The sequence below is a fragment of the Anomaloglossus baeobatrachus genome, chromosome 6 (genome assembly GCF_048569485.1).
Source record: "Anomaloglossus baeobatrachus isolate aAnoBae1 chromosome 6, aAnoBae1.hap1, whole genome shotgun sequence".
Taxonomy (NCBI): Eukaryota; Metazoa; Chordata; class Amphibia; order Anura; family Aromobatidae; genus Anomaloglossus; species Anomaloglossus baeobatrachus.
This window is the reverse complement of record NC_134358.1, coordinates 176,506,273-176,533,423: the sequence shown is the minus strand read 5'-3', so window position 1 is coordinate 176,533,423 and position 27,151 is coordinate 176,506,273. Positions and strand designations below refer to the sequence as shown.

At 48.2% G+C, this 27,151-nt stretch overlaps 1 protein-coding gene across 1 annotated transcript in view; it reads left to right on the top strand.

The window, feature by feature from the left end:
* Positions 1 to 27,151, top strand: part of LAMA1 (laminin subunit alpha 1) — a 306,682-nt gene that overhangs the window by 7,678 nt on the left and 271,853 nt on the right. The gene's annotated exons all lie outside the window — the stretch shown is intronic.

Sequence of the window (27,151 nt, the reverse complement as noted above, 5' to 3'; positions counted from 1 at the left end):
GTCTCAGAAAGAAGATCCATGCACAAGCCAAGCTGAGCCATGGTCAAGTCAGGAGTCATGAGCCAAACAGCCATGAGATATCTGGCCATCATTTCATGAAACCATGCTGTCCTCGATCCTAACGATATCCTAACAATCCTAATCTGCATATTTGTATGTAAAGTAACACCTTTCATCACATTTCTATTAGAAAATGGATGTGTAGCACCACTGAGAGACACAGACAGAAAGGAGCCACTGTGCAGGAACAATCTATGGGCCCTTTGCAGAAGAACTCATCACAAGACACAATTCCACCTACTTTGGAGGTAGAAATAGGACCCCTTACCTTCTGGGCCCTTGTGCGATTTCCCAGGTTGCCTCAATTATATGTCCACCCCTGGGTAGCACCAATTAAGCACGGTTTTCTATTTTTTACATATCTTACTTTTACCCATATAACTACTGAGAAATGTTCCACGTCGGCACCAACAACAAATAGCTGACTTTTCTGGATTAGGTAGCAACCAGCCAGACATTTCGTATAAATGAAGGGCTATATAATTCATGGACAGCAGATTCCACCAGAACACAGCGGCTTTATATCCTGGAGGACCGCGTTGGAGGATCCCACTTTATGATGTCCTCAAGTCATAAAGGGAACATGTGATCTTATTTATGCCGCCCTGTTTCAGAGAGAATATACTTTAAATATCCAGCGAGTTGGAGACCAGACTAGTCCGGGGCTGCCCCCTGCCAGCTCTTCCCAACACTGCTCCAGGTGATTGACAGGTGTCTCCCTCAAGTTTACATTGGGGAAGACCTGTCAATCATCTCAGGAAGAACTGAGAAGAGGAGGCTGGAGATGAGACCAAACTAGTCATGTCTTGGACTATAGTTCTTGGCTGGATCTTCAAAATGTATTTTTTTATAAAACGTTGGCGTGTTTGAAAGAAAGATATACCTGCCTGCTTCAATCATGCAGCCAGGATCTGATTCATACTGCGGTTTTGGGCATCATTAGTAAGGTGAAAGTTTCCCTCTAATAGGTTGTATGGACATTATTGCCTATATCAGATTACCCCTTTAACAATACGACAAAATGGGGGATTCTTTCTAGAATATTAAGCATTTCATCATCAAGTACTTACTGAAGAATTAGTAAAGATAAGCTGTTGAGATACAAGCATCAAAACCTCTTTTAGATGACCATCAAAAGTTAATTGAAAATATGTCCTACTGGAAGATGCGCTTCTCAAAAAAAGATATGTATATGCAGAATACATGGATTAACGTAAAATCTACCACAGGTCTAGATACAGTATAGGGTGATCTTCTTATAGAGATGGACTGTTGGAAAAGTCCCAGTGCTTATATGTATGATATTATAGGGTGGAGAATACTGTACATTTGTGCAGTCAGTAGTGCAACATGTTTTCACATTAACATCAATGAACAACCCAAAAAGTTGTGTGCCAGATGTTAATCTCTAGAGGAATTCGCTCCTCTGTTCCTGGAATCTATCTAGCTGTGATTCCAGTGGCATAGAGCACACTTCATCACTATGGAAGATAAGCGGCAGCCAAAGCTGATTAGTATCATCCATGATTGTTCCATGTAGATTACAATTGTGTTTTTTGTTACTTTAGATGTTTGAAAACTAAATTGTAAAAATAATTGGAGAGTCTTCTATTTATTTTAAAGCAAACCTCAGGAGCTTGAAGTCATGGGCCAATGGATTTGCTTCTGGTGCCTGTTGAGGTCCATGAAAGTAAACAGAAGGTGTCATGTAAAAAAACCTGCAGATATGGGGTTAATCTGCAGGTTAAAAGGATTCTGACACTGTGTGGCCATTTTAGTGAGATCCCCTGTGCCGGAAGGAAATTACCTAAATTCCTCCCAGCAGCCTCTGGCTTTCAGTCAGAGACGTGGCTTTAGTCACCGCTCTGGCATAGTGAGCTGCGGTTGTAACCACGCCCCCTGCACTGACTGACAGCCTACTCTGTATTGATTCATTTCTATACATGACAGGTTTCTGTTAAGTTAGAATATTTTGTTCATTGCTTTTGGAATTTATAAAGATGCTTTTGGATCTCTTGGAATTTAGCAATGCATAATATCAATAATGACATCAATAATAATTTGCTAGACTTATGGTTGTAGACGGTAAATTCAGAACTCTAAAATAGTCATGTTGCAAGTCACAGATCTTTTGGTTGTGTTCATAGGCTGCAATGTGAACTTAAGTTAAGCAAGTAACAGCAGGCTGCATGTGCCACATTTTCATGGTCCGCCAATGTCAGTTTCTCCCTTCCAATACATTGATCCATTTTCACTTAAAAGAAAACTCCAGCGTTTAGCTTTTTTTTTTCATTGCTAGAGTGGCACTTTAAGCCCTCTGTCACATACTCACCTTCTGGTGGTTTCATCCTCTTTCAGTTCTGCTCTGGTCCAAAGAGCCATTTTGTGTCCTTCACATTTGACTGGCTGCAAGTCAGAAGTTACATTACAAGCTTTCAATACAAGTCTATGAGATCCAGAATAAGGCTTACATAGAGTTGCATTGATTTTGACCTTTCCGCGCTCCATGAAACACTGGAGCTGCCGGCAGGTCACACAGCAGACTGACCGGAGTGACACTAAAAAAAGATGAAGATGGTAGCAGGTATAAGACAGGTATAAGTATAAGACAGGGGGCAGGAAACTTAAGGCTACTTTACACGATGCGATATCGGTCCCGATATCGCTAGCGTGGGTACCCGCCCCCATCTGTTGTGCGACACGGGCAAATCGCTGCCCATGCCGCACAACATCGCCCAGACCCGTCACACTACTTACCTGCCCGGCAACGTCGCAGTGACCGGCGACCCGCCTCCTTTCTAAGGGGGCGGTTCGTTCAGCGTCACAGCGGCGTCACTGAACCACCGCCCAATAGAAGCGGAGGGGCGGAGATGAGCAGGACGTAACATCCCGCCCACCTCCTTCCTTCCGCATTGTGGCCGGGAGGCAGGTAAGGAGAGCTTCCTCGTTCCTGCGGTGTCACACGGAGCGATGTGTGTTGCCGCAGGAACGAGGAACAACTTTGTTACTGCTGCAGTAACGATATTTGAGAATGGACCCCCATGTCACCGATGAGCGATTTTGCACGTTTTTGCGACAATGCAAAATTGCTCATAGGTGTCACACGCAACGGCATCACTAATGCGGCCGGATGTGCGTCACAAAATCCGTGACCCCAACGAGATCGCTGTAGCGATCTCGTAGCGTGTAAAGCTCCCTTTACACTTAAAGCACTACTCCAGGGGTCCAATAAAAAAACACTGGAGTAATATATTACAAAGCTGATGCTATTTATTATGTTAAGTCCATATGTAATACATAGCAGTATCCATAGTTGTGAATTGTTCTTGATTCTCCAGCTGATTAATATCTTTATTAATGAGATCCAGTGCAAGCGACTTCCAATGAATATTTCTGGGCCGCAGTGTTTGCTGTCCATAGTCACAGCTGTGACATCATTCTGTTTCTAATGAATGGCTGGATGGCCAGTGAAAGTGGATGGAGATAAGTCATGAGTCTGTTGACTGCTTGTTGCTGTTTGCTTTCACACTTGGGAAGCATCTTTGTTCCTGTCCTTATTGTTTACCATACCAGCATTCCTGCAGCCATGCTGAGACACTGTCAGCAACAGGACAATTCTCCATAGATTCAACAAAAAAGGACAACTGGAAACTGTAGCTTTCATGCTTTCCTAAACTTGGAGTAATACTGGGCCTTTATGTATTTTTCCACATCTCTCATACATGACCCTCTCACGATTATCCTGCTTACAAATAGTCCTATTTTAACGACCCAACAACATATTTCAAATGAAGGACCCTGAATGTAATGGAGTTTTGTCAGTATTTAAAAATGATGTGCGCAAACGCTCTACATTATGTAGATATAATATATTTATGATATAACTAAATGCCTTATATTTATTCTTTACATGTGACCTAATGGGGAGGATAAGGCGAAATCCCGTGTCACTCACATCAGTCTCGCTTTGCATCATTGCATCTTATGATTTTGCAAATGTTTCCAAATATGTTAGATTTTCTGTCTCTGGTTACAAGGCACACATACCTCACTCATCATAGACTATAATGCGACTGTGACTTGTGAGTGACTTATCTCCAATATCGCTATTTTTAGTTATGAAACAGCAGGAAGAAGACAAGTGTCCTACATGTCTTTGTTGCCCATCTTTACAGAGAATAGCTGTTGCGTAACACGCCACCACCTAGCCTAAAGGCCCCGTTACACGCTACGATTTATCTGACGATCTCATTAGCGATGTGACACGCCCAGATCGTAGTTACAATTTGCCGAGATCGCACATAGGTCGTTTATTAGCGGTCACACGTAACGATCTTACAAGCGACGCAAAATCGTTCAACGATATATTGTTTGACCAAGGCTGGACCATATATGACAAGCTTCCCCCCCCATTCACCTTTTGTGTCTCCCCTATTTCCTCATAGACTGTAAACTTACAAGCAGGGCCCTCACTCCTCCTGGTATCTTAATTTTGTTATTTTGTATTGTCTCATATTGTCTGTATATGTCCCCTCTTAATTGTAAAGCGCTGCGGAATATGTTGGCGCTATAGAAATAAAACATTATTATTATTAAGGTGGTCGTGTGGATGTTGTTCGTCGCTTGCAGGGGGTCAAACGTACCAATATGTCTGCTGCGTTCCAAACGATGAACAGTATTTTGAAACTGAACGACGTGTCAACGATTAACGATTTTCAACCTATTTGCGATTGTTCGGAGTCGCACGTAGGTGTCACACACAATGAGGTCACTAACGATGCCAGACGTGCGTCACGGAATCCATGACCCCGATGACATATCGTCAGATAGATCGTAGCATGTAATGCCGTCTTTAATCCAACAATATTCTTTCTATGATTTTTTCAACACAGTTACATTTAAAATATTCTAATTTTTAACCTCTTAATGATGGAGCCCATTTTGACCTTAATGACCAGGCCAAATTATAGAAATCTGACCAGTGTCACTTTATATGGTAATAACCATGGAATGCTTCTATGGATTCCGGTGATTCTGAGTTTTTTCATGACATACTGTATTGTACTTCATGTTAGTGGTAAATTTAGGATCATATTTTTTGCATTTACTTGTGAAAAAATTAGAAATTTGGAGAAAATGTAGCAATTTTTAAACTTTCTATGCCCTTAAGCCAGAGAGTTATGTCACACAATATAGTTAGTAAATAACATTTCCCACATGTCTACTTTACATCAGCACAATTTTTCAAACTTATTTTTTTTTTTGTTAGGAAGTTAGAAAGGTTCAAAGTTTATCAGCAATTTCTCATGTATCCAACACAATTTACAAAACCATTTTTTTAGGGATCACATCACATTTGAGGAGACTTTGAAAGGCCTAGGTGAAAGAAAATACCCAAAAGTGACACCATTCTATAAACTGCACCCCACAAAGTACTCAAAACTACATCCAAAAAGTTTATTAAACCTTCACTTGTTTCAGAGAAATTAATGAAAGTGGAATAAAAAAAATAAATAAAATGCTCTAGCCCCAATGTATTCACTTTTAGAAAAAATAACACAACAAAAGGGACCCCAAAATGTATTACCCGGTTTCTTCTGAGCGCGCTGTTACTGCACATGTGGTCAGAAACCTTGGTTTGGAAAACATCAGGGCTCAGACCAAAAGGAGCAATATTTTAATTTTGGAACAAAAATTTGGCTGAAATAGATTGCGGGCACCAAGTTGCATTTGCCGGGCCCTCAAGGTACTTATAGACCAGAAATCCCCCCACAAGTGACCCCATTTTGGAAACTAGACTCCTCAAGGATTTTATCTAGAAGTATAGTGAGCATTTTGAAACCAGAGGTTAGAATTTAATAACATTACGTTGAAACCCATCGGCGCTTAACAGACCTTTTTAAAATGTGGATGTGAAAATGATATATACCGTTTTTCCCACTAAAATGTTACTTTAGCTCAAAATTTGTAATTTTGACAAGGATAAGATAATAAAACGGACCCCATAATTTGTTCTCAGTTTCTCCTGAACACAGTGATACCACATACATGGTCACAAACTAATGTTTGGGCACATGACATGGCTCGAAAAGCGAACAGCGCTATTTGATTTTTGGAGAGCAAATTTGGACAATGTGTTGCATTTGCAGAGCCCCTGAGGTACGAAAAATGCACTAACACCCACATGTGATCCAATTTGGCAAACTATCCCCTATAATGAATTAATCTATTGGTGTGGTGCATATTTTTAACCCACAAATTACACAGAATTTTATTAGATTAGAAAATGAAAAATGTGTTTTTCAGCTTAAATTTTATTTTAGCCACAAAATTTTAATTCACACAAAGGGTAACTGGAGAAAATGGACCGGACAATATGTTATGGAATTTTTACCAAACGTGGCAATACTACATATGCAGTTGTATGCAGTTTGACCACACAGCTGAGATCAGATGGGAAGGAGCGTGACTTCATATTTAGAATGCAGATTCCGTTTGAATGGATTGTGGCCTCCATTAGCCGAGCCCTTGAGTTGCCAGATCAGCAGAAACCCCACAAGTGACCCCATATTGGAAACGTCACTGCGTAAGTAATTTATCTAGGGGTTTAGTGAGTATTTTGAACCCACAGGTGCCTCGCAGAATTCTATAATCTTGGGACGTGGAAATATAACATTTTAGTGGTAAAAATGTAATTTTTTATTTGTTGCAAATTTGTCAGTTACACAGTAAAAAGTGTAAATGGACCTCTCAATTTAGTGCGCAATTTCTCCCGAAAGGAGTGATACTTTATATGTCATCAGAAACTACTGTTTGATCACACGGCAGGGCTGAGCAAGAAGGAACACTTATTGGCTTTCAGAGCACAGATTTTTCTAGAACAGTTAGTGGGCGACATTTGCGGAGCCCCTAAGGTTTCAGAACAACAGAAAAAAAACCAAAGTGTCCCCATTGTAGAAATTGCACCTCTCAAATAATTTATCTATGGCTGCAGGGACTATTCTGTAGCATCCACGCCACACTTTTTGTTTCTGGAGATTTACAAATATGCCAGTTTACTGCCCATATATTGTGCCCCCATATATTGTAGCCTCTCCATACATTGTTTGCAGCTTGTGCTTCTGGAGACATGCACCCTGTAAATTAAGTGTGCTCTTCCCACTACAATAACGACACACATTTGATTGTGTTAGGCTATGTGCCCACGTTGCGTTGTGTCCCTGCAGAAATTTCTGCAGCGATTTGAACAGCACATGTGCGCTTCAAATCGCTGCAGAAACACTGCGTAATGAATGTAGTGAAAAAGCCGATTTCATGCGCTCTGGATGCAGCCCCCACCTGAGACAGAGCGGGACCTCCATCCAAAGTGCACGGAATAAGTGACATGTTACTTTTTAGAACACAGCGATTTGGCAGCATGCAAATCGTTGCGTTCTAAAACGCAACGTGCGCATGGATTATGCACAATCTTCATAGATTGTGCTGGGGACGCAGGACGCATGCAGTTACGCTACAGTGCAATACGCAGCGTAACTTAATGCAATACGCACACGTTGGCACAGAGCCTTACTGCGGTTTAAGCACAGTGGGGCTCAGAAGGAGGGGGTTGTATTTAAATTTGTGAGTGCAGTTTTCACTGGATTTTATTTGCAGGGTGGGAGCCATATCGCTTTTTCAGACTCTTTGTTCTACCATTAACGTTAGGCCCCCTATATTTACAGTCACAGATGATGTATCTGGGTGGGGGCTGGGTTTATGGGAATCATTTAGAGGTTTTATTGTTAACATTTTAGGGTACAGAACATTTTTTGATCGCTTTCAGTATAAGGGTTGGATCACATTCTTGTGTTCTGCACTGAGTACTGTCGTTAGGGTTTCCATGTAAAACCCCCAAAAATGTGATTCAGGCAAAATCCCTAATGGAACCACTCACTCTAAGGCAGATGGAGACATTTTCAATTCCTTCTGGTGTCTTTTTCACTGGTATCTATCTTTTTAGGCATGCACAGAGCAGTGGTCATCTATATTTGTGTGCTACAAAGAATGAGACACCACCAGAACAGAGACCAGATGCAGTCTGAAGTGACTTCATCTGCCTCATTAGTGAGTGGATCCAACTGTGGTTTTGTCTGAATCGCGTATTTTTGGGATTTACACGGAAACATCTACGTAAGTGCTAAGCAGAGACCACAGGATAAATGTCAGTCGAGACCTATTCAGATTAATGGGAGGCAGAATGAAGAAATAGACAACATTACAGGAATAGTCCTTTGTTTTATTTTTGTGTGGTGCACTGTGCGGTATTAGTGATAGAACCAATTTATTCTGTGGGTCGGTGCAATTACAGCGATACCAGGTTTACATATTTTTTTTAATGTTTTGCTATCACACCGAAAAATGCTTTTTTGATAATAGTTTTTCCATCTCAATATTCTTCTAGCTGTAACTTTTTTTATTTTTTAACATGAAGAGAAAAATCTTCTGGGAATCCGTCAGGTGAGTAAAATTTAACGTTTAATTATTCCATAGTAAAATCCATAACACTGGCATTTAGTATACTGACATCTTAGGTGGTTAAATGTGGAAAAAACAACGCGTTTTGGCAGCGATGCCTTCCTCCGGTTTCCAGAGCAAACGGAGGAAAGCGTCGCAGCCGAAACACGTTGTTTTTTCCACATTTAACCACCTAAGATGTCAGTATACTAAATGCCAGTGTTATGGATTTTACTGTGGAATAATTAAAAGTTATATTTTACTCCACCTGACGGATTCCCAGCGGATTTTTCTCTTCATGTTAATTGATCTATTGTGTAGCTGGCTACCCTATATCCTGCTTGGATCCAAAGGAGGCTATCTGAAGGTTTTACACAGGCATACCTGCTAAGTGGTGAGAGTTTCTATCTACCTGATTTTGGCTTTTTTATTTTTGGGTGAAGAGAGCTGTATAGGGGCTTATTGTTTGCTTGACTATCTGGAAATTTTTTGGGTACCATTTTGGGAAACATAACATTTTTGGTCACTTTTTTAGTCAGATTTTTCAGATGAAGAATTAACAGAAACCATCAATTCACTTATTGTTTTTTATATTTTTTTCTGCTCAGATCACTGTGGTTTTTGAGCCATATTATAGATTGTGTCATTCCGAATGCAGTGATACCAATTATGTGAACGTGTCTATTTATTTTTGTTTGAACACAATGACTAAGTTTTTAGTGGCCAAATAGGTTTTTGACATTTATGTGCACTTTTTTTTTTTTTTAACTTTTTTACACATTTTATTTAACTTTGTTTTAGTTTGTCACTTTGATTATTGGTCTAATCATGCATCAGACCTGTAAGTAATTCACTGACACAAACTGTAAGACTCAGCTTATAGCTGGATGTCACAGACCACCATACTCTGGGGTCATCAGATGACCTCAGAGTACCATGGCAACGATCAGCACCTGCGATTTTCATTGTGGGAGTCTGATCTGGCCACAGGAGGTCTTTTAACGCTATTTAACCACTTAAATACCACTGTCATGATTGACAGCGGTATTTAAGAGGTTAATCGGCTCAGATCAGTTCCAAATCCGGTAGGGGCTGATAGCCGTTAAAATGTGTATCGGGGGACATTATGTGGCTAAATATGACTCTTAAGGTACCCATACAGATTAAATGAATGTTGGCTGAACCCATAGATTTCAGTGAGCAAACCAACCATCTAATGTGTATGGTATGGTCCAGACGCTTAAATGTAGATGTCAGGGGAAACAACATCATGCGTATTGTATTTCAACATGCCTGATCCTTTTATTCCTAAAAACAATAAGCCTTTCCCAGAAGTATGAGCAGCCATTTATTTTCTTCTTCTTATTGAGAACATGTGTGCTTGAATAAGCTGAGTATGCATGTGTATAGGGGGCCTTGAGGAGACCAAACAGTAAGGGTACCTTCACACTTAGCGATGCAGCAGCGATCCGACCAGCGATCTGACCTGGTCAGGATCGCTGCTGCATCGCTACATGGTCGCTGGTGAGCTGTCAAACAGGCAGATCTCACCAGCGACCACTGAACAGCCCCCAGCCAGCAGCGACGTGCAAGCGACGCTGCGCTTGCACGGAGCCGCCGACTGGAAGCTGCGGAGACTGGTAACTAAGGTAAACATCGGGTATGGTTACCCGATGTTTACATTAGTTACCAGCGCTGTGTGCAGAGAGCAGGGAGCCGCGCACACTGAGCGCTGGCTCCTTGCTCTCCTAGCTGCTGTACACATCGGGTTAATTAACCCGATGTGTAATGCAGCTACATGTGCAGAGAGCAAGGAGCCGCGCACACTGCTTAGCGCTGGCTCCTTGCTCTCCTAGCTGCTATACACATCGGGTTAATTAACCCGATGTGTACAGCAGCTACATGTGCAGAGAGCCGGAGCCGGCAGCACAGGCAGCGTGAGAGCTGCGGAGGCTGGTAACTAAGGTAAATATCGGGTAACCACCTTGGTTACCCGATGTTTATCTTGGTTACAAGCTTACCTCAGCTGTCAGACGCCGGCTCCTGCTCCCTGCTCGCTTCATTTGTCGCTCTCTCTCGCTGTCACACACAGCGATCTGTGTGTCACAGCGGGAGAGCGGCTTTGAAGAAAACGAACCAGGGCTGTGTGTAACGAGCAGCGATCTCGCAGCAGGGGCCAGATCGCTGCTCAGTGTCACACACAGCGAGATCGCTAATGAGGTCACTGCTGCGTCACAAAAAGCGTGACTCAGCAGCGATCTCGGCAGCGAGCTCGCTGTGTGTGAAGCACCCCTAAGCCAAGCGTTATCTAAAATGTATACCTAGCTTTACAATGTTTGAAAACGTAATCTGGTTTGAACAATCCCTTTTCTCCTTAGATCCCTTAATCATAAGCCAGGAACTGAGTGATTTGGTGTTTGGACCCCGTCTATCGGCTGTAAATTTTTGATGAAACTGGAAGAAAGTGTTGAGATATCCTGAGGTGCCACCACAATGAAATTAAAGGGAAACTGTCAGGTCCTCGATGTCCTCGAACCCAAAAGCATTGATACCTTTATTCCCGAATTTCCTCCCTAACCAGCCCTGTATAACGCTATTTACTAATCTGAATGTTAAAAAAAGATTTATAAACCTCACTGTTACTTTGCTAGTTAGGGCCTTGACTAGTCGTTGGGACATTATTTCCCCAGACTAATTGGCCCTCTTTCCATGTTATCATGTCCCATGGGCGTGATAACATGATTTCCAACAGCTGGCGTTATTGCTAGCTCCAGGAGTTCTTCCACATCCACGCGGCTCATTTCGGCCATGCCAGTGCACCTTTGAAGCCCAGCTTCATTAGGTGCACTGCCCATGACAAGATGTTTAGAAGACATATAAGTGAGCCGTCTTCTGAACTTCTGGTCATACGCAGTGCTCCTAATGAAGCCAGGAAGTGTCAGGATTTTAATTTGATGTTGGCAATGCCGGCTCATGGATATCATGCTATGATGTCCACAGGGACATGATAACATGGAAATAGGGCCGAAAGGTCCGGGGAACTAACTAACAGATGCAGGGCCTACCCCCCATGGCTATAGGTTCCTAAGAAACCAGTGTCACTACCATCAGCACCACAAATCCCAATCACACCTCACATCATGACCTGTCAGACACACCAGTGGGTTGGTTAAGCTGGAATAGGGCTAGCCACCTAGGGGTCAGGCAGACTGGTGGAAGGGAGGAAGTAGCAGAGTAATGAGAGCCCTCAAAGAGTGAGGAGCTGGAGTAGTAGCTCCCGGGGAGCTAGACCGAGGTTGGGTCGCAGACGGTGGTCCAGGACCAGAGGAGTCGAGGACCGGTGGCAGAGACATTGGAAAAGGGTGCGACAGGCATAGTCTAGGAGGACTGTCGGCATTATAAACCCAAAAGAACTGACTGGTACTGAGCACAACGGGGTACAGGACCCTAGGTCAGGAGCCGATTCAACGACCCGATAATTAACCTGGGAGGGAGAGTATCTGTAAAGCCTGATTGAAGCCACAGACTCAGACTGGCTGTAAGGTGAGTCTAGAGAAAAGCCGCTCACAAAGCAGGACCCCAAGAACTCTGCAACCCTTTAACCCCTATACAGGGATTTGAAATTACACAGAGCCCCAGAGATCACTACCTGTGGTAGGCTGTAGTCCGTGGTCGGCAGGCAGGGTCAAAAACCAGGAGATACTAAACAGGAACAGAATCGGCAGGCAAGGGCCTAGTGAGGAGACAATGCAGAGGTCAAATCCGGAACTGGCAGCAAGGTACAAAAACGACAGGCAGGAGGGAAGTCAAACAACAAGCAAAGGTCAGCGCACAGGAATCAAAATACAAACAGCACATGAGCCAGGAGTACAGAACTATCTCTGGCAGTGGTCATGTGATAGGGGGAATAAGAAGGGTGTGGTGTCTTCCCATTGGCTGCAGGTGAATGTTGTCAACTTCAGCTGGAAGACACACGCCACCTACAGTCAGCCAGTGGTACTGCAGGTTCCAGGGAAACCCAGCCTAGTGGATGAGCGGAGCCTGTGCTCCCCAGAGCCATGGGCATCGACTCCTCTCCCATCATCAGCACTATCCATAGTGGGAACATGGCGTCGTCTGGTGATCGGAGCAGAAGTCGCAGGAGCGGACTCCGGTGGGGACGTGACAGTATCTTTATGAACTTCCCTAAGAGCTCAGAGATTGAAGGTGACAGCACACCGCGGGGGATAGGGCTTTCCAGTAAAGCGGCCCACTAAAATCCCAAGTGCCAGTCATCAAGAGCACAACTACACTAAATATAGTGAGCGGGGCCCCAACAGCTTCAAGCCATGGGGCCACAACAGAGAATTAAAATTGTGTACGGAGGTGTCTCCGGATTACCAAGTGACACCGGTGGGAGCGGACACCTGGACGGGCTCCCCGTAGTGACTGTGATGCACAGAGACTTTGGTTTATCTTCAGTGTGAGTGTCTGCTTTATAATTCTCATCCAGCACCACGACTATCCAAAGGGAGTACCCTGGTTCCCCTGCATCCTGTGCTCTCAAACAACCACCAAAACCCCTGAGCCCGGGGCCATCCCTACCTGTGGAGGGACTAATGTAATTTGCCGCACCGCCTTGTGAGAAGCCGGGCCTACTACCTCAGAGGATGTTCAGGTCACGGTGTCTCCGATGGCTCCAGCAAATCCCTAGGTTAGGTGGCCAATTATAAAGAGAAAAATAACAGAGATAGGAGACTGAGTTGTGGTGATATCTGCCAGGTATAAGGCCACTGAAGGAAGACAGACACCAAGGATTCTGTGAAAACGTAAATGAGGAACTTTACTTAAATCTTGTAATCAATCTTTAGTCAATCAAAGTTCTCTTTTTTTTCTGCTGCATCACAGCAACTCAACCGCATCTAACCGTTTTTTCTTTTTAAACTGCCTCCTAAAGCTCCGCCCCCAATAGCCACGTCCTTGATTTCAAATCAATTGCAATACCAAAGCAAGGCAGTAGAGGGCAGCACAACGCTAAATAATTTACCTCCTCTCAAGGTGGGGAATAGGTGTCACAAATGTAATCACATAGATAATACAGAACACACATTAGTAGTGGCTTTTCTGGTCACTACACTAACAACAGGCTGCTTAACTCCATCTGCCCCTGTACTCACGCCAGCATGTCCGTTTTCTGCACGCAACACGCAGCACGGACCCAATGAAAGTCAATGGGTCTGTGCGCACGTCCGAGTGACACGGTCGCATCTCTGTTTGCTCCCTGTACGTTTTGTGTTTTTTTCATGTGATGTCGGTCTTTTTTCTTTTTCTGTTTCGTTCTCTCCCTCAGTCCGTCGGTCGGTCTCTATGTCTGTCGGTCGGTCTCTCTGTCTTATCTGTCCCTCTAGCTGTCTGTCGGTCAGTTCCCCCCCCTCTCTCATACTTACCGCTCCCCGATCCCCGGCGCGGCGCTGCACTGCTGTTATAAAAACTTCGGCGGCTTTTACTATTTTGAAAAAGCCGGCCGCCCATTAATCAATCTCGTATTCCCTGCTTTACCCGCCCACCGGCGCCTGTGATTGGTTGCAGTCACACACGCCCACCACGCTGAGTGACAGCTGTCTCACTGCACCCAATCACAGCAGCCGGTGGGCGTGTCTATACTGTGCAGTGAAAAAAATAAATAAATAATTAAAAAAAACGGCGTGCGGTCCCCCCCAATTTTAATACCAGCCAGATAAAGCCATACGGCTGAAGGCTGGTATTCTCAGGATGGGGAGCTCCACGTTATGGGGAGCCCCCCACCCTAACAATATCAGTCAGCAGCCGCCCAGAATTGCCGCATACATTATATGCGACAGTTCTGGGGCTGTACCCGGCTCTTCCCGATTTACCCTTGTGCGTTGGCAAATCGGGGTAATAAGGAGTTATTGGCAGCCCATAGCTGCCAATAAGTCCTAGATTAATCATGTCAGGCGTCTATGAGACACCTTCCATGATTAATATGTAAGTGACAGTAAAAAAACACACACACCCGAAAAAAATCCTTTATTAGAAATAAAAAACACAAACAAATTCCCTCATTACCAATTTATTAACCCCGACAAACCCTCCATGTCCGGCGTAATCCACGGACTCCAGCGTCGCTTCCAGCTCTGCTGCATGGAGCTGACAGGAGCAGCAGAATACACCGCCGCTCCGGTCACCTCCACGCAGCTAATGAGATGAGTAGCGCGATCAGCTGCTGTCAGTCAGGTAGCTGGATCCAGCGGTGGCCGCGGGTAACCTCAGTGACAGCAGCCGATCGCGCTACTCATCTCATTAGCTGCGTGGAGGTGACTGGAGCGGCGGTGTATTCTGCTGCTCCTGTCAGCTCCATGCAGCAGAGCTGGAAGCGACGATGGAGTCCGTGGATTACGCCGGACATGGAGGGTTTGTCGGGGTTAATAAATTGGTAATGAGGGAATTTGTGTGTGTTTTTTATTTCTAATAAAGGATTTTTTTCGGGTGTGTGTGTTTTTTTACTGTCACTTACAGATTAATCATGGAAGGTGTCTCATAGACGCCTGACATGATTAATCTAGGACTTATTGGCAGCTATGGGCTGCCAATAACTCCTTATTACCCCGATTTGCCAACGCACCAGGATAAATCGGGAAGAGCCGGGTACAGCCCCAGAACTGTCGCATATAAGGTATGCGGCAATTCTGGGCGGCTGCTGACTGATATTGTTAGGGTGGGGGGCTCCCCATAACGTGGAGCTCCCCATCCTGAGAATACCAGCCTTCAGCCGTATGGTTTTATCTGGCTGGTATTAAAATTGGGGGGGACCGCACGCCGTTTTTTTTAATTATTTATTTATTTTTTTCACTGCACAGTATAGACACGCCCACCGGCTGCTGTGATTGGGTGCAGTGAGACAGCTGTCACTCAGCGTGGTGGGCGTGTGTGACTGCAACCAATCACAAGCACCGGTGGGGGGAGAAAGCAGGGAATACGAGATTGTTTAATGAGCGGCCGGCTTTTTCAAATTAGAAAAAGCCGCCGAAGCAGTGTGAACGCCGTGCAGCGCCGGTGATCGGGGAACGGTGAGTATGAGAGAGGGGGGGACACTTCAGTCACTCGGGGGATTAGCGGTCACCGGTAAATCCTTCACAGGTGACCGCTAATCAGTACACGGCACACAGACAGAGCCGCAGCATGACTATGAAGTCGGGTGAAGTTCACCCGAGTTCATTCTCATCTCGCTACTCTGTCTTCCGACATGTAGTAACGACATTTTGCATCACACACGTACATTTCACACGGACAACACATACACATGTCAGTTATTTCACTCACGCACACACGGACATTCCACACGCACATACGGCTAGCATACGGGATACACACGCAGGCCACACATACCATAAAAACGGACCTAAAAAACGGAAAACGGACCCGAAAAACGGCCCGTTTTACACGGACGTGGTTTTCACGGATGTGTGGCGGAGCCCTCAGGCACAAACAGCTGAGGTCAGTGAATGTCAGTGGCAATCATGATGGAGGTACCCAGAGACAAAGATTGCTGAGGACTGCTTGAGTATCAATGCTGCAGGGGGAATTCTGACAGGACAGTAATGGTATTTTTTTTTTAATGATCATTTTTCCTATTTTTAGCTAGGCTGTAAAACAATTTTAAAGGGGTTGTCCCCTTTCAAAAAATTTCTGCCCACAGTCTCAGTTACTTGTAAAAACAATGAGTTTTACACAACAGCGCTGCAGACAATCACTGTTCTCTCATGCTGCCCTTATTCTATACTGTCCCCTTTTCTGTCTCTTCATGGTGCATCCCCATACTGCCCAGTTTTTACATAGTGTCCCTCCTTTCCCCACTCTGCATACATGCTCCTTACTACTCCCTCCCCCCCCTTTGTGTCTTTGGCTGCATAGAGCACTATCCTTCTTGTCGCTTTCACACCTCTGCAGCATAGCAGTGATGTTTGCAGCATGATCAGGTGCTCGTGACCTTGATCTTAGAAGTGCGATGCACAGAGTTTCAATTGACTGCTGACAGCAGGGTACCAGCCTTTTTCTGCTTCTCTAAGACTGCATGCATATGATCGGTGTTTGCAGCTTTTTGGATGCAGCATTCTTCAGCTGCATCCAAAACATTGCATTGTACAGTGCAAGTGCACCGCCCTGAGAGGGGCTCAGCCGCTCCCTTGCCGGGCCGAGCCGCTCGAGGTCCGGGCTCGGGTTGTCGGAGGCTCGAGCCTCTCCGGACCGGGGGCCACGTTGCTCTGTCAAGGGAAGGCAATGGGGTAGTGGTGTTGGATGAGGTGCGCAGCCGGGGGCCGCGTTGTCGTTGTACGGGTCGTGATGCCACCCACGGGTCGTGGTGACGGGTTGCACCACCACTGCGGCTGTGGTGAGGGGGGGGCTCCCGGGATCGGTGTTGAAGGCGCAGCCTGGATGTTAGCCCCTCCGTGGGTAGGGGTGGTGTGTCCCGGGGCCCGGTGGGACAGGCATTGATGATGTCGGGGTGCAAGGTGCCGTACTGCGGTGTGATGTTGTGCCCGGATGGCACTGGTGTACTCACTATTAATTCACACTCAGAGTCACTAGTAAACCAAAGTTCGGGTATGGTCGGGTCCCGCAGCTGGCTGCTTGTGTCCCTTGTGAGGCTGATGGTGGCCCCTTTCCCTTGTACCTCTTGTCTTGACTGTTGGCTCCCCTGCCTGGACAGTGGTAGCCCGCTCCCTGGTGTTTAGCTGCTGGAGGAGCCCTCAGTTGCCCGCAGGCGCTGGCCCGTCGGATGTTTGGCCTTTGGTGGCGGCTCTCACCCGGTATCAGTGGGCTTTTGCCTTCTTTCGGGACTTTGGGTGAGGATGAACCTGTGAGGTCCAGACTGCAATCAGTTAATTTGCCTACACTCAGTGGCTTCCAAGCTAGGACGGGGTCTGAGTACCCAGTTACTGGTGCTCCGATTAACTGTTGACTCCCCGGTTCAGGGCCGGCAGGCTCCAACCCTGGCCCGGTCCCTACGGTTCCGCCGGTTGCTATACCGGTACTCCTGCAGGTGGCCACCACCGTCTGCCTGCCTGACGTTACAGGGATCCCAGGCTCCAACCTGGGTCCCTGACAGCTTCTCTCTTTCCTCCTGTCACAACTCTCTCCACTCCAAACTAAACTAAACTCCTTGTATGTCCTGCCTCAGGACAGTAGTCTCCTCGGTGAGTTGTGTCTTCCCGCCTGACTCCGCTCACCTGGTGTTTCCTACTGGCCCTGAGGGAGGCATCTGTTAGGTCCAGGAGGTGGATCCACTGGACCGTGCACCCCACCGGAGGCCTGGATGCACGGTAGCCGGAGCACTAACGGGGCAGGGACAGCGTCCCACAGGGAACGGGTAGAACAAAGTCACTGGGGTCACAGAGTTACTTCAGACAATGCAGGATACTGGTACAGGTGCCGGGTAGTAATGACAGGCAGTAGTATAGGACACGGCACAAGGGGACCTGAGCACCTAGCTCACAAGACAAGGTTTCAAGACACGTTGATCAGGCGCCGCCCACATAGAAAGGCCAGTCTTATATACCCAGCACAGCCCTATGTCATATCCTGCTTCAGGTGTGCTGGGCCTATAAGACGAGGAGAGTGGACGCGGCTCGGTCCTATACAGAAGCATAAGCCTCAGAATCAGAGCCAGACAACTCAGAGTCAGACCACTCAGAGTCAGACACAAGGAAGCAGGACGCAGGGGAGCCGTGACCGGTGGGCACGTGGACTGGATCAGTGGTTAAGGAGCGGTGCCACGACGGTGAGACCGGATCAGTGGGTATGGAGCGGTGTCGGGATGGTGCGACCGGATCAGTGGGTAAGGAGCGGTGCTGGGACATTGGAAGCGTGACAGTACCCCCCACCTTTATGCCCCCCCTTCCGAGCAAAGTACCCCCGGGGCACCCCAGGCCGGGCCTCCAGGCCGCGAATCAGCTCATCAACAGGGAAGGACCGCGAACTCCGCACCCTCCTCTTGGCCACTACACCTCTCACCGGACACCCCTTGGCAGCAGCAACGGGGAGAGGGAGAGTACTGGCAGCAGGAGAGAGGGAATCAGGGACGACCGGCTCGGAAGTACAGGCGGTAGAAGAAAGGGAATCGAGAACGACCGGATCGGGTGTCTCGGAGCGGGCACAGGACGGACAATCAGAGACAAAAGAGGCGACATCCTGAGGAAGAGATGGCCACCAATGGGCCCGAGCAATAGCACTCAGGGTGTCCTCCTGACTGGCATGTTCGGTCATCTCCGATGAATGCCCCCACTGAAGGACCTCGGGTCTGTCAGACTCTGCGATGAAGGACTTCCCAGGAGGAACCTGTGCCAGGGGGAACGTAGTCACCGGAACAAGTTCATTGTGACCAACGCCAGACGGAGTTGTCTCATCTTCTGGATCCGGTGGTACCAACGGCTCAAGTGCCAGGAGCTGTGGTACGACGCTGGACTGCGTTGTTTCGTCTTCTTCTTGCGGCATGACAGGGTCAGATGCCAGGGGCCAAGGAATGGGCTGTAGACAGTTATCATGGCACGAGGGACTCCAGCGAGTGATTATGCCAGAGCGCCAACTGATGTCAGGGTCATGGAGTTGAAGCCAGGGCAGACCCAGCAGGAGCTCAGGAGCCATTCTTGGGATGACATAGAAGGCAATGGTCTCAGTATGCAAAGTGCCAACCTGGAGTCTCACGGGTTCAGTGGTATACCGGACATGTTCGTATAACGGTTTTCCATCCACGGAGGCGAACCAGAGGGGTGTAGCAAGCGGGAGGACAGGTATCCGATATCGGTCCACTGTAGCTTGTAGGATGAAATTACCCGCTGCCCCAGAATCGATGTGAGACTCTGCCGTGAACCGGGTCTTCTCAGTTGTTACCTGGAGAGTCTCTGTAACCGGGACTGAGGGGATTCCGGTACCAAGGGTGGCGGTTCCCACCATCCCTTGGACTTGGGGTCTACCTGGTCTCTCAGGGCAAGAACGAAGCAGGTGTGTACCGCTTCCACAATAGAAACACAGGCCCCGGGCAAGTCGCTCTGCTCGGCATTGTTCAGCTTGGCTCAGTCGGTCGATTTGCATGGGTTCAGGAGTAGAATCGCAGGACGGTAGTGGCGGGGGAAAGGTAGACCTCTGCGGACTGCAGATGTGACGGATTGGTCATTTCTCCCGGATACTTCCTTGGTTCGCTCTTGAAAACGGAGATCAATCCGGGTAGATAGCGATACCAAAGCATCCAAGGTACGGGGAACATCACGACCGACTAATTTGTCCTTGATGCGACCGGAGAGCCCCTCCCAGAAGGCGTCAGTCAATGCTTCATTGTTCCAGCCTAGCTCGGAGGCAAGCGTGCAGAACTGGATGGCGTACTGGCCCACCGTCAGGGTTCCTTGGCGTAGCCGGAGGAGCGAGGAGGTAACCGCGGTAGTGCGTCCCGGTTCATCAAAGGTACTTCGAAACGCCTGAAGGAATTCCCGGATGTCGGTAGTTACCGGATCCTCGTTCTCCCACAACGGATTTATCCAGGCCAACGCTTCGCCTTCCAGGTGGGACATCAGAAATACCACTTTTGCTTGGTCCGAAACAAACAGGTGCGGGAGCAACTGGAAATGCAGAGAGCACTGGTTCAAGAAGTCTCTGCAGGTCTTGGGATCTCCCGCATAGCGAGGCGGTGCAGCGAGGCGGAGTTGTGAGGCTGGGGAGACAACGGGTTCGGACGTAGTCACTGTTCGCTGCGTCGACGGGGTCGAGGCGGCGGTCTGTAGCGTAAACAAACGGTGGTCCACAGACGTCAAGAAATTCAATATACGGGTCAGGGTCTCTCGCTGTCACACCAGTTCCTTGCGCAGTTTGCCCAGTTCGGACGGTTGTGCTCCGGCGGAATCCATGGCCTGATCAAACTGTTAGGTCCAGGAGGTGGATCCACTGGACCGTGCACCCCACTGGAGGCCTGGATGCAGGTTAGCCGGAGCACTAACGGGGCAGAGACAGCGTCCCACAGGGAACGGGTAGAACAAAGTCACTGGGGTCACAGAGTTCCTTCAGACAATGCAGGATACTGGTACAAGTGCCGGGGCGGTGCGCTCTTGGGTGCGGTCACTTTCGGTACAGCTGCCGCCGCTTCGGGATTAAATGCTGGCCGGGGATGGGTCTTCTCGGGCAACGGGCACAGCGCAGATGAGTTCCACAACAGGTCCGGGCCAGCCTCCCCAAGCAGCTTCTCGTGAGCGCCCGGGATGGACTCCGCCACTGATGTCGGGGGTGGGGATACGGGCGGAGGAGCAACGACAACCACTGCGGGCAATGGAGGAGGCGGTATGGCGGGTAGCAGCAGACCGGGCCCCTCAGCCGCGATGGCCGACCCCTCAAGGGCACAGGGACGTGGGTCGCCTTCCCACCCTGACAACACCGTCATCCTCTCACGGGCCCGCATGGCAGCCACTATCTCCCCCATCTCCACTGCCCAGTGCTCCACCAGAAAGCTTACCTGGTGTTGGAGGCGGCGGCACATCTCCTCTGTCCGGGCCTTCACCCACGCCGCTGTTCCTGGCACGGGCTCCGGGAATTCGGGACTCTGGACGGGAGTTGCCATGCTGCTGCACTGTCGGGACCCAGGAACAGAATGGATGCAGGGTCCTGGAGTCCCTGCTTTTTTATCTTCTTGGTCACATCAGGCAGCCTCTTCGCCCGCCTTCCCCTTGGTTTTCTTCCAGCACTTCTCCTCCCGGGGGCGGGGCTTCTTTTTCGCGCCTTCACTGCTCAGGGAAGACGACTCGAGCGGGAAACCTTTGCGCCAAGATGGCGGATCTTCAACTTTTTCGGCAGGACGCCGCTGACGGAGAGGGGCTTGGCTGCTCCCTTGCCGGGCCGAGCTGCTCGAGGTCCGGGCTCGGGTTGTCGGTGGCTCGAGCGCCTTCGGACTGGGGGCCACGTTGCTCTGTTAAGGGGAGGCAATGGGGTGGTGGTGTGGGACGAGGTGTGCAGCCGGGGGCTGCGTTACTTGTCGTTGTACGGGTCGTGACGCCACCCACGGGTCGTGGTGACGGGATGCACCACCGCCGCAGCTGTGGTGAGGGGGGGCTCCCAGGATCGGTGTTGAAGGCGCAGCCTGGATGTTAGCCCCTCCGTGGGTAGGGGTGGTGTGTCCCGGGGCCCAGTGGGACGGGCGACGATGATGTCGGGGTGCAAGGTGCCATACTGCGGTGTGATGTTGTGCCCAGTTGGCACTGATGTACTCACTATTAATTCACACTCAGAGTCACTGGTAAACCAAAGTTCAGGTATGGTCGGGTCCTGCAGCCGGCTTCTTGTGTCCCTTGTGAGGCTGATGGTGGCCCCTTTCCCTTGCACCTCTCTTCTTGACTGTTGGCTCCCCTGCCTGGACAGTGGTAGCCCGCTCCCCGGCGTTTAGCTGCCGGAGGAGCCCTCGGTTGCCCGCAGGCGCTGGCCCATCGGATGTTTGGCCTTTGGCGGTGGCTCTCACCCGGTATCGGTGGGCTTTTGCCTTCTTTCGGGACTTTGGGTGAGGATGAACCCGTGAGGTCCAGACTGCAATCAGTTAATTTGCCTACACTCAGTGGCTTCCAAGCTAGGACGGGGTCTGAGTACCCGGTTACTGGTGCTCCGATTAGCTGTTGACTCCCCGGTTCAGGGCTGGCGGGCTCCAACCCTGGCCCGGTCCCTACGGTTCCGCCGGTCGCTATACCGGTACTCCTGCAGGTGGCCACCACCGTCTGCCTGCCTGACGTTACAGGGATCCCAGGCTCCAACCTGGGTCCCTGACAGCTTCTCTCTTTCCTCCTCCTGTCACAACTCTCTCCACTCCAAACTAAACTAAACTCCTTGTATGTCGTGCCTCAGGACAGTAGTCTCCTTGGTGGGTGTGTCTTTCCGCCTGACTCCGCCCACCTGGTGTCTCCTACTGGCCCTGATGGAGGCATCAAGTCTCCCTTTCGGGTGACGGGTGTGACCTCACAAGGGATGGAGGTGTGTGTGTGATGTGATGGGTGTTGTTACCTGTGACCCCTGGGGTCCAGGGCGTCACACAAGCACAGTGGATGGGATTTCTAGAAATCCTGTGCCCACTGTGCTTGTATTTCCTGCAGCAAAATTAACCTGAGGTGTGACTTTCAATGTCAATTGTTTGCTGTGGAGTTGCAAGTGTCCTCTATAGGGACAATACAAGCGAGAGACCACAGCGCACTGGACCCTGATCGTGGGTACAAGCAGCTGCGGTCTCCTGTGTTCTGCGGAGGAGTCTCGCTGCCCTGCAGGTCAGGACTCGCTGCATCCATGACGCAGCGTGTCCTGATCGTGTCCACATACTATACCACGGCTGTCAGTTTAATAATCGATCAGAGAATATATGAAACCCACCCTTGGTGAGTGGCAAAATGCTGTCCCCTCGGAGGGACCTTACACAGCCGCTCATTTTGCCTAACGGCAGAAGCACCCGCCTGCTAAGTCCGCCGAGGGAACATGCCATACCTGCATTCGACCTAGTCACTCCTTTTTCTCTTGAAATCAATAAAATGTTTGTGTATTGTATAAATGTGTTGAGTCCTTCGGAGTGAAAGTCATTTTTTATAACTGTTTTCAACACTGGATAATACAATAGATAAAGATCCTACCACTCCCTTCCATTACATCATAATTTTTCAATATAGTATTTGAAAATCTTAACCCCGACTACTTCTTATTGGTATTACCTAGCTGTGCTTCTTACATTAGATGATTTTATCTATTTATCAAAACTAATATTTTACCCTCCCTTTTACTGAAAATGCCTAAATCGCAGTAACAAATAGGTTTGGAATTTCATGAACAGGTACTTGGATTCTATGCTCCAACAATGGGATTTTGACTACTTTTTGAATGAGAAAAAGGCCCCGTTACATGCGTCGATTTATCGTGCGATCGCATGTGTGATAGCACCCGCCCCCATTGTTTGTGCGTCACAGGCAATTTGTTGCCCGTGTCGCACAAAGTCGGTAACCCCCCATCACACGCACTTACCTCCCGAACGACCTCACTGTGGGCGGCGAACATCCACTTCCTGATGGGGGAGGGATGTTCGGCGTCACAGCGACGTCACACAGCGGCCGCCCAATAGAAGCAAAGGGGCAGAGATGAGCGGGCATAACATCCCACCCACCTCCTTCCTTCTGCATTGCCGGCGGCCGCAGGTAAGCTGTGTTCATCGTTCCCGGGGTGTCACACGGAGCGATGTGTGCTGCCTCGGGAATGATGAACAACCGGACGTTCGATATTTAGAAAATGAGCGACGTGTCAACGATGAACGAGAAGGTGAGTATTTCTGCTCGTTTAAAGCTGTCACACGCTACGATATCACTAACGATGCCGGATGTGCGTCACTTACGACGTGACCCCGCCGACATCTCGTTAGATATATCATAGCGTGTAAAGCCCGCTTAAGTTGCAAAACTTTTGTGCAGATATTTTAACCAGTTTTACAAACTTCTCACAGCAATTTTCTTTCTTCCGTACTGTTATGAATTGACATACTTGAATGAATTAGGTTCCAGGAAGTCCATATGTGATTCACTTTATGAAAGAGCTGGACCATGTTTTCTTAGATACATAAGGTTTCAATATGAATGCTAGATGTAGTAAGTGCACCCAAATCCTGCAAAGTAAGCATGCTTTAAAATAGAAGTATTAAATGTGGAGATGAGCAGATATTTTGAAATTCGAATTCAGCTGCTTTGCCAAATTTCTTCCCAAAATTTGATTTGCAGCAAATATATTAGCCCAAATCACATAATTAAAAAGCCTATAATTGCCTGGAAAATATGCATAGAACACTGTGAGTTTCCCTTGGAGTAAATTGAACATGTTTTGAGTTTTGTAATGCAACCACATCCTTTTTAATGCCCAAACGGCTTTAACTTATCTGGCTAAAGGGGGCTTTACAAGCAGCGACATCGCTAACGACGCCGGATGTGCGTCACGAAATCCGTGACCCCGACGACATATCGTTAGAGATATCGTTGCGTGTAACCTTAAGGGAAAACAAATAGTAACCAGAGGTAACACACTGCAGTAACAGACTTTTAGGCTACGTATATTGGATAAACAGTCTAAAAAATACCCCTTTTTGGGTGACAAATACATGCATTGTTGTTTTTTATAGATAGGAGGTAAAAATTACCCCTCTTTGGCAGTATAAAAAGCTTTGCACTTTGCTAAATGAAAAACTTTTTAGAAGCTCTCCAAAAATGATCCCTTTAATAGGGAGACAAAACAAGTATACTCTATCGTTTTGAATATGAAAAAGTAATGGCCTCTCAATCAGAATTGAAAAAAATGATCCCTGTTTTGTAGTCTGCAACTAGTTTGCTAATCAGAATATTATTAGGCAATTACAAAGTCTTTTTATCAAGCTGTCCAAAAATGATCTCGTAATTTATGAAGACAAAACAGTGGCACTGTTTTGAATATACAGAATTTTTAGCTTATTTTTAAAAAACTAGCCTTCTATTCAGAGCTGTTTCTTGAGGATGCAAACACATGACACAATGTTTCCCAGCATAAGTAGTGCAATCAAGCACCATGAAACACAGTGGGCAGCCAGAAGGTATGTGGCTGGTGTATTAAAGGGAACCTGTCAGCAGAAATTTCGCCCCAAACCTAAAAGATTCCCCCTCTGCAGCTCCTCGGCTGCATTCTGGAAAGGTCCCTGTTATTATTGTGCCCCATGTGAGACCAAAATAAAGACTTTATAAAGTGGTACCTTTTTGTATTCAGATACTGTAAATGTGACACGGGGGTGGGCTCTCTGGCGTCCATTATTCTGCCTCCTGGTCCTGTATGCTGCCCCCATCGCTCCTTTCCATAGCTGATGCACCGCCCACTGCTCCAGCCATCCCCGCGCATGCCCAGTGCCAGTCTCACGGGACTGAGCAGTGTGACCGCTGGTGACGTGTGCGCAAGCAAGTGATTATGGGCGGGGCTGTGATTGTTATCAGCAAGTACCCGCCCATAATCTCGTGAGCGCGCAAACCTCACCAGCGGTCACACTGTGCTCAGGGTAGTGCTAGACTGTATGGGCTGCTTCCAGGGATGACGTCCCTTTTGTCACGTGATAGTATTTTGAACACGCCCCTATCACGTGACAAAAGGGACGTCATCCCTGGAAGCAGCCCATACAGTCTAGCATCTACACTGAGCACAGTGTGACCGCTGGTGAGGTTTGCGCGCTCACGAGATTCTGGGCGGGTACTTGCTGATAATCACAGCCCCTCCCATAATCACTTGCCTGCGCACACGTCACCAGCGGTCACACTGCTCAGTCCCGTGAGACTGGCACTGGGCATGCACAGGGATGGCTGGAGCAGTGGGCGGTGCATCAGCTATGGAAAGGAGCGATGGGGGCGGCATACAGGACCAGGAGGCAGAATAACGGACGGCAGAGAGCCCGCCCCCGTGTCACATTTACAGTATCTGAATACAAAAAGGTACCACTTTATAAAGTCTTTATTTTGGTCTCACATGGGGCACAATAATAACAAGGACCTTTCTAGAATGCAGCCCAGGAGCTGCAGAGGGGGAATCTTTTAGGTTTTGGGCGAAATTTCTGCTGACAGGTTCCCTTTAAAGCAGGGGTGGGGAACCTTTTTACTGCCGGGGGCCATTTGGAATTTTCTACCAACCTTCGGGGGCCGCACCAAATGATCAACTTGAAAACGACCAGGCTATATTTGGTCAAACAATTAATTAACTCACCCCTAATGTGGTGGCTGGAGCGGCTGTGATGTTCGGTGATATTGATCATTTTGTTTCTCACAACTGCTTTTCCAGGTTTGTCTTGGTCTGGAGAGGCTGGGGGCATACACATCCCAGGAGAAGCTGGGGCATATACATCACAGAAGACACTGGGGCGCATATACAAAACAGGAGACACTGAGGCATATACATCACAGGAAACATTGAGGCATATACATCCCAGGACAGGCTGGGGCGTATACCTCACAGGAGGAGCGTATAGATCACAGGAGGGGTGTATACATCACAGGAGATGCTAAGCATGGACAGCACTAGTGGCGGGCACAGACAGCACTAGGCGGCGGCACAACGGACAGCACTAGGCGGCACAACGGACAGCACTAGGCGGCACAACGGACAGCACTAGGCGGCACAACGGACAGCACTAGGCGGCAGCACAGAGAGCGCTAGGTGGCAGCACAGAGCGCTAGGCGGCAGCACAGAGAGCGCTAGGCGGCAGCACAGAGACCGCTAGGCGGCAGCACACAGAGCGCTAGGCGGCAGCACAGAGAGCGCTAGGTGGCAGCACAGAGAGCGCTAGGTGGCAGCACAGAGAGCACTAGGTGGCAGCACAGGGAGCACTAGGTGGCAGCACAAAGCACTGACAGTGGCAGCACAGAGAGCACTAGGTGGCAGCACAGAGAGCACTAGGTGGCAGCACAGGGAGCACTAGGTGGCAGCACAGGGAGCACTAGGTGGCAGCACAAAGAGCACTAGGTGGCAGCACAAAGAGCACTAGGTGGCAGCACAGAGAGCACTAGGTGGCAGCACAGAGAGCACTAAGTGGCAGCACAGAGAGCACTAGGTG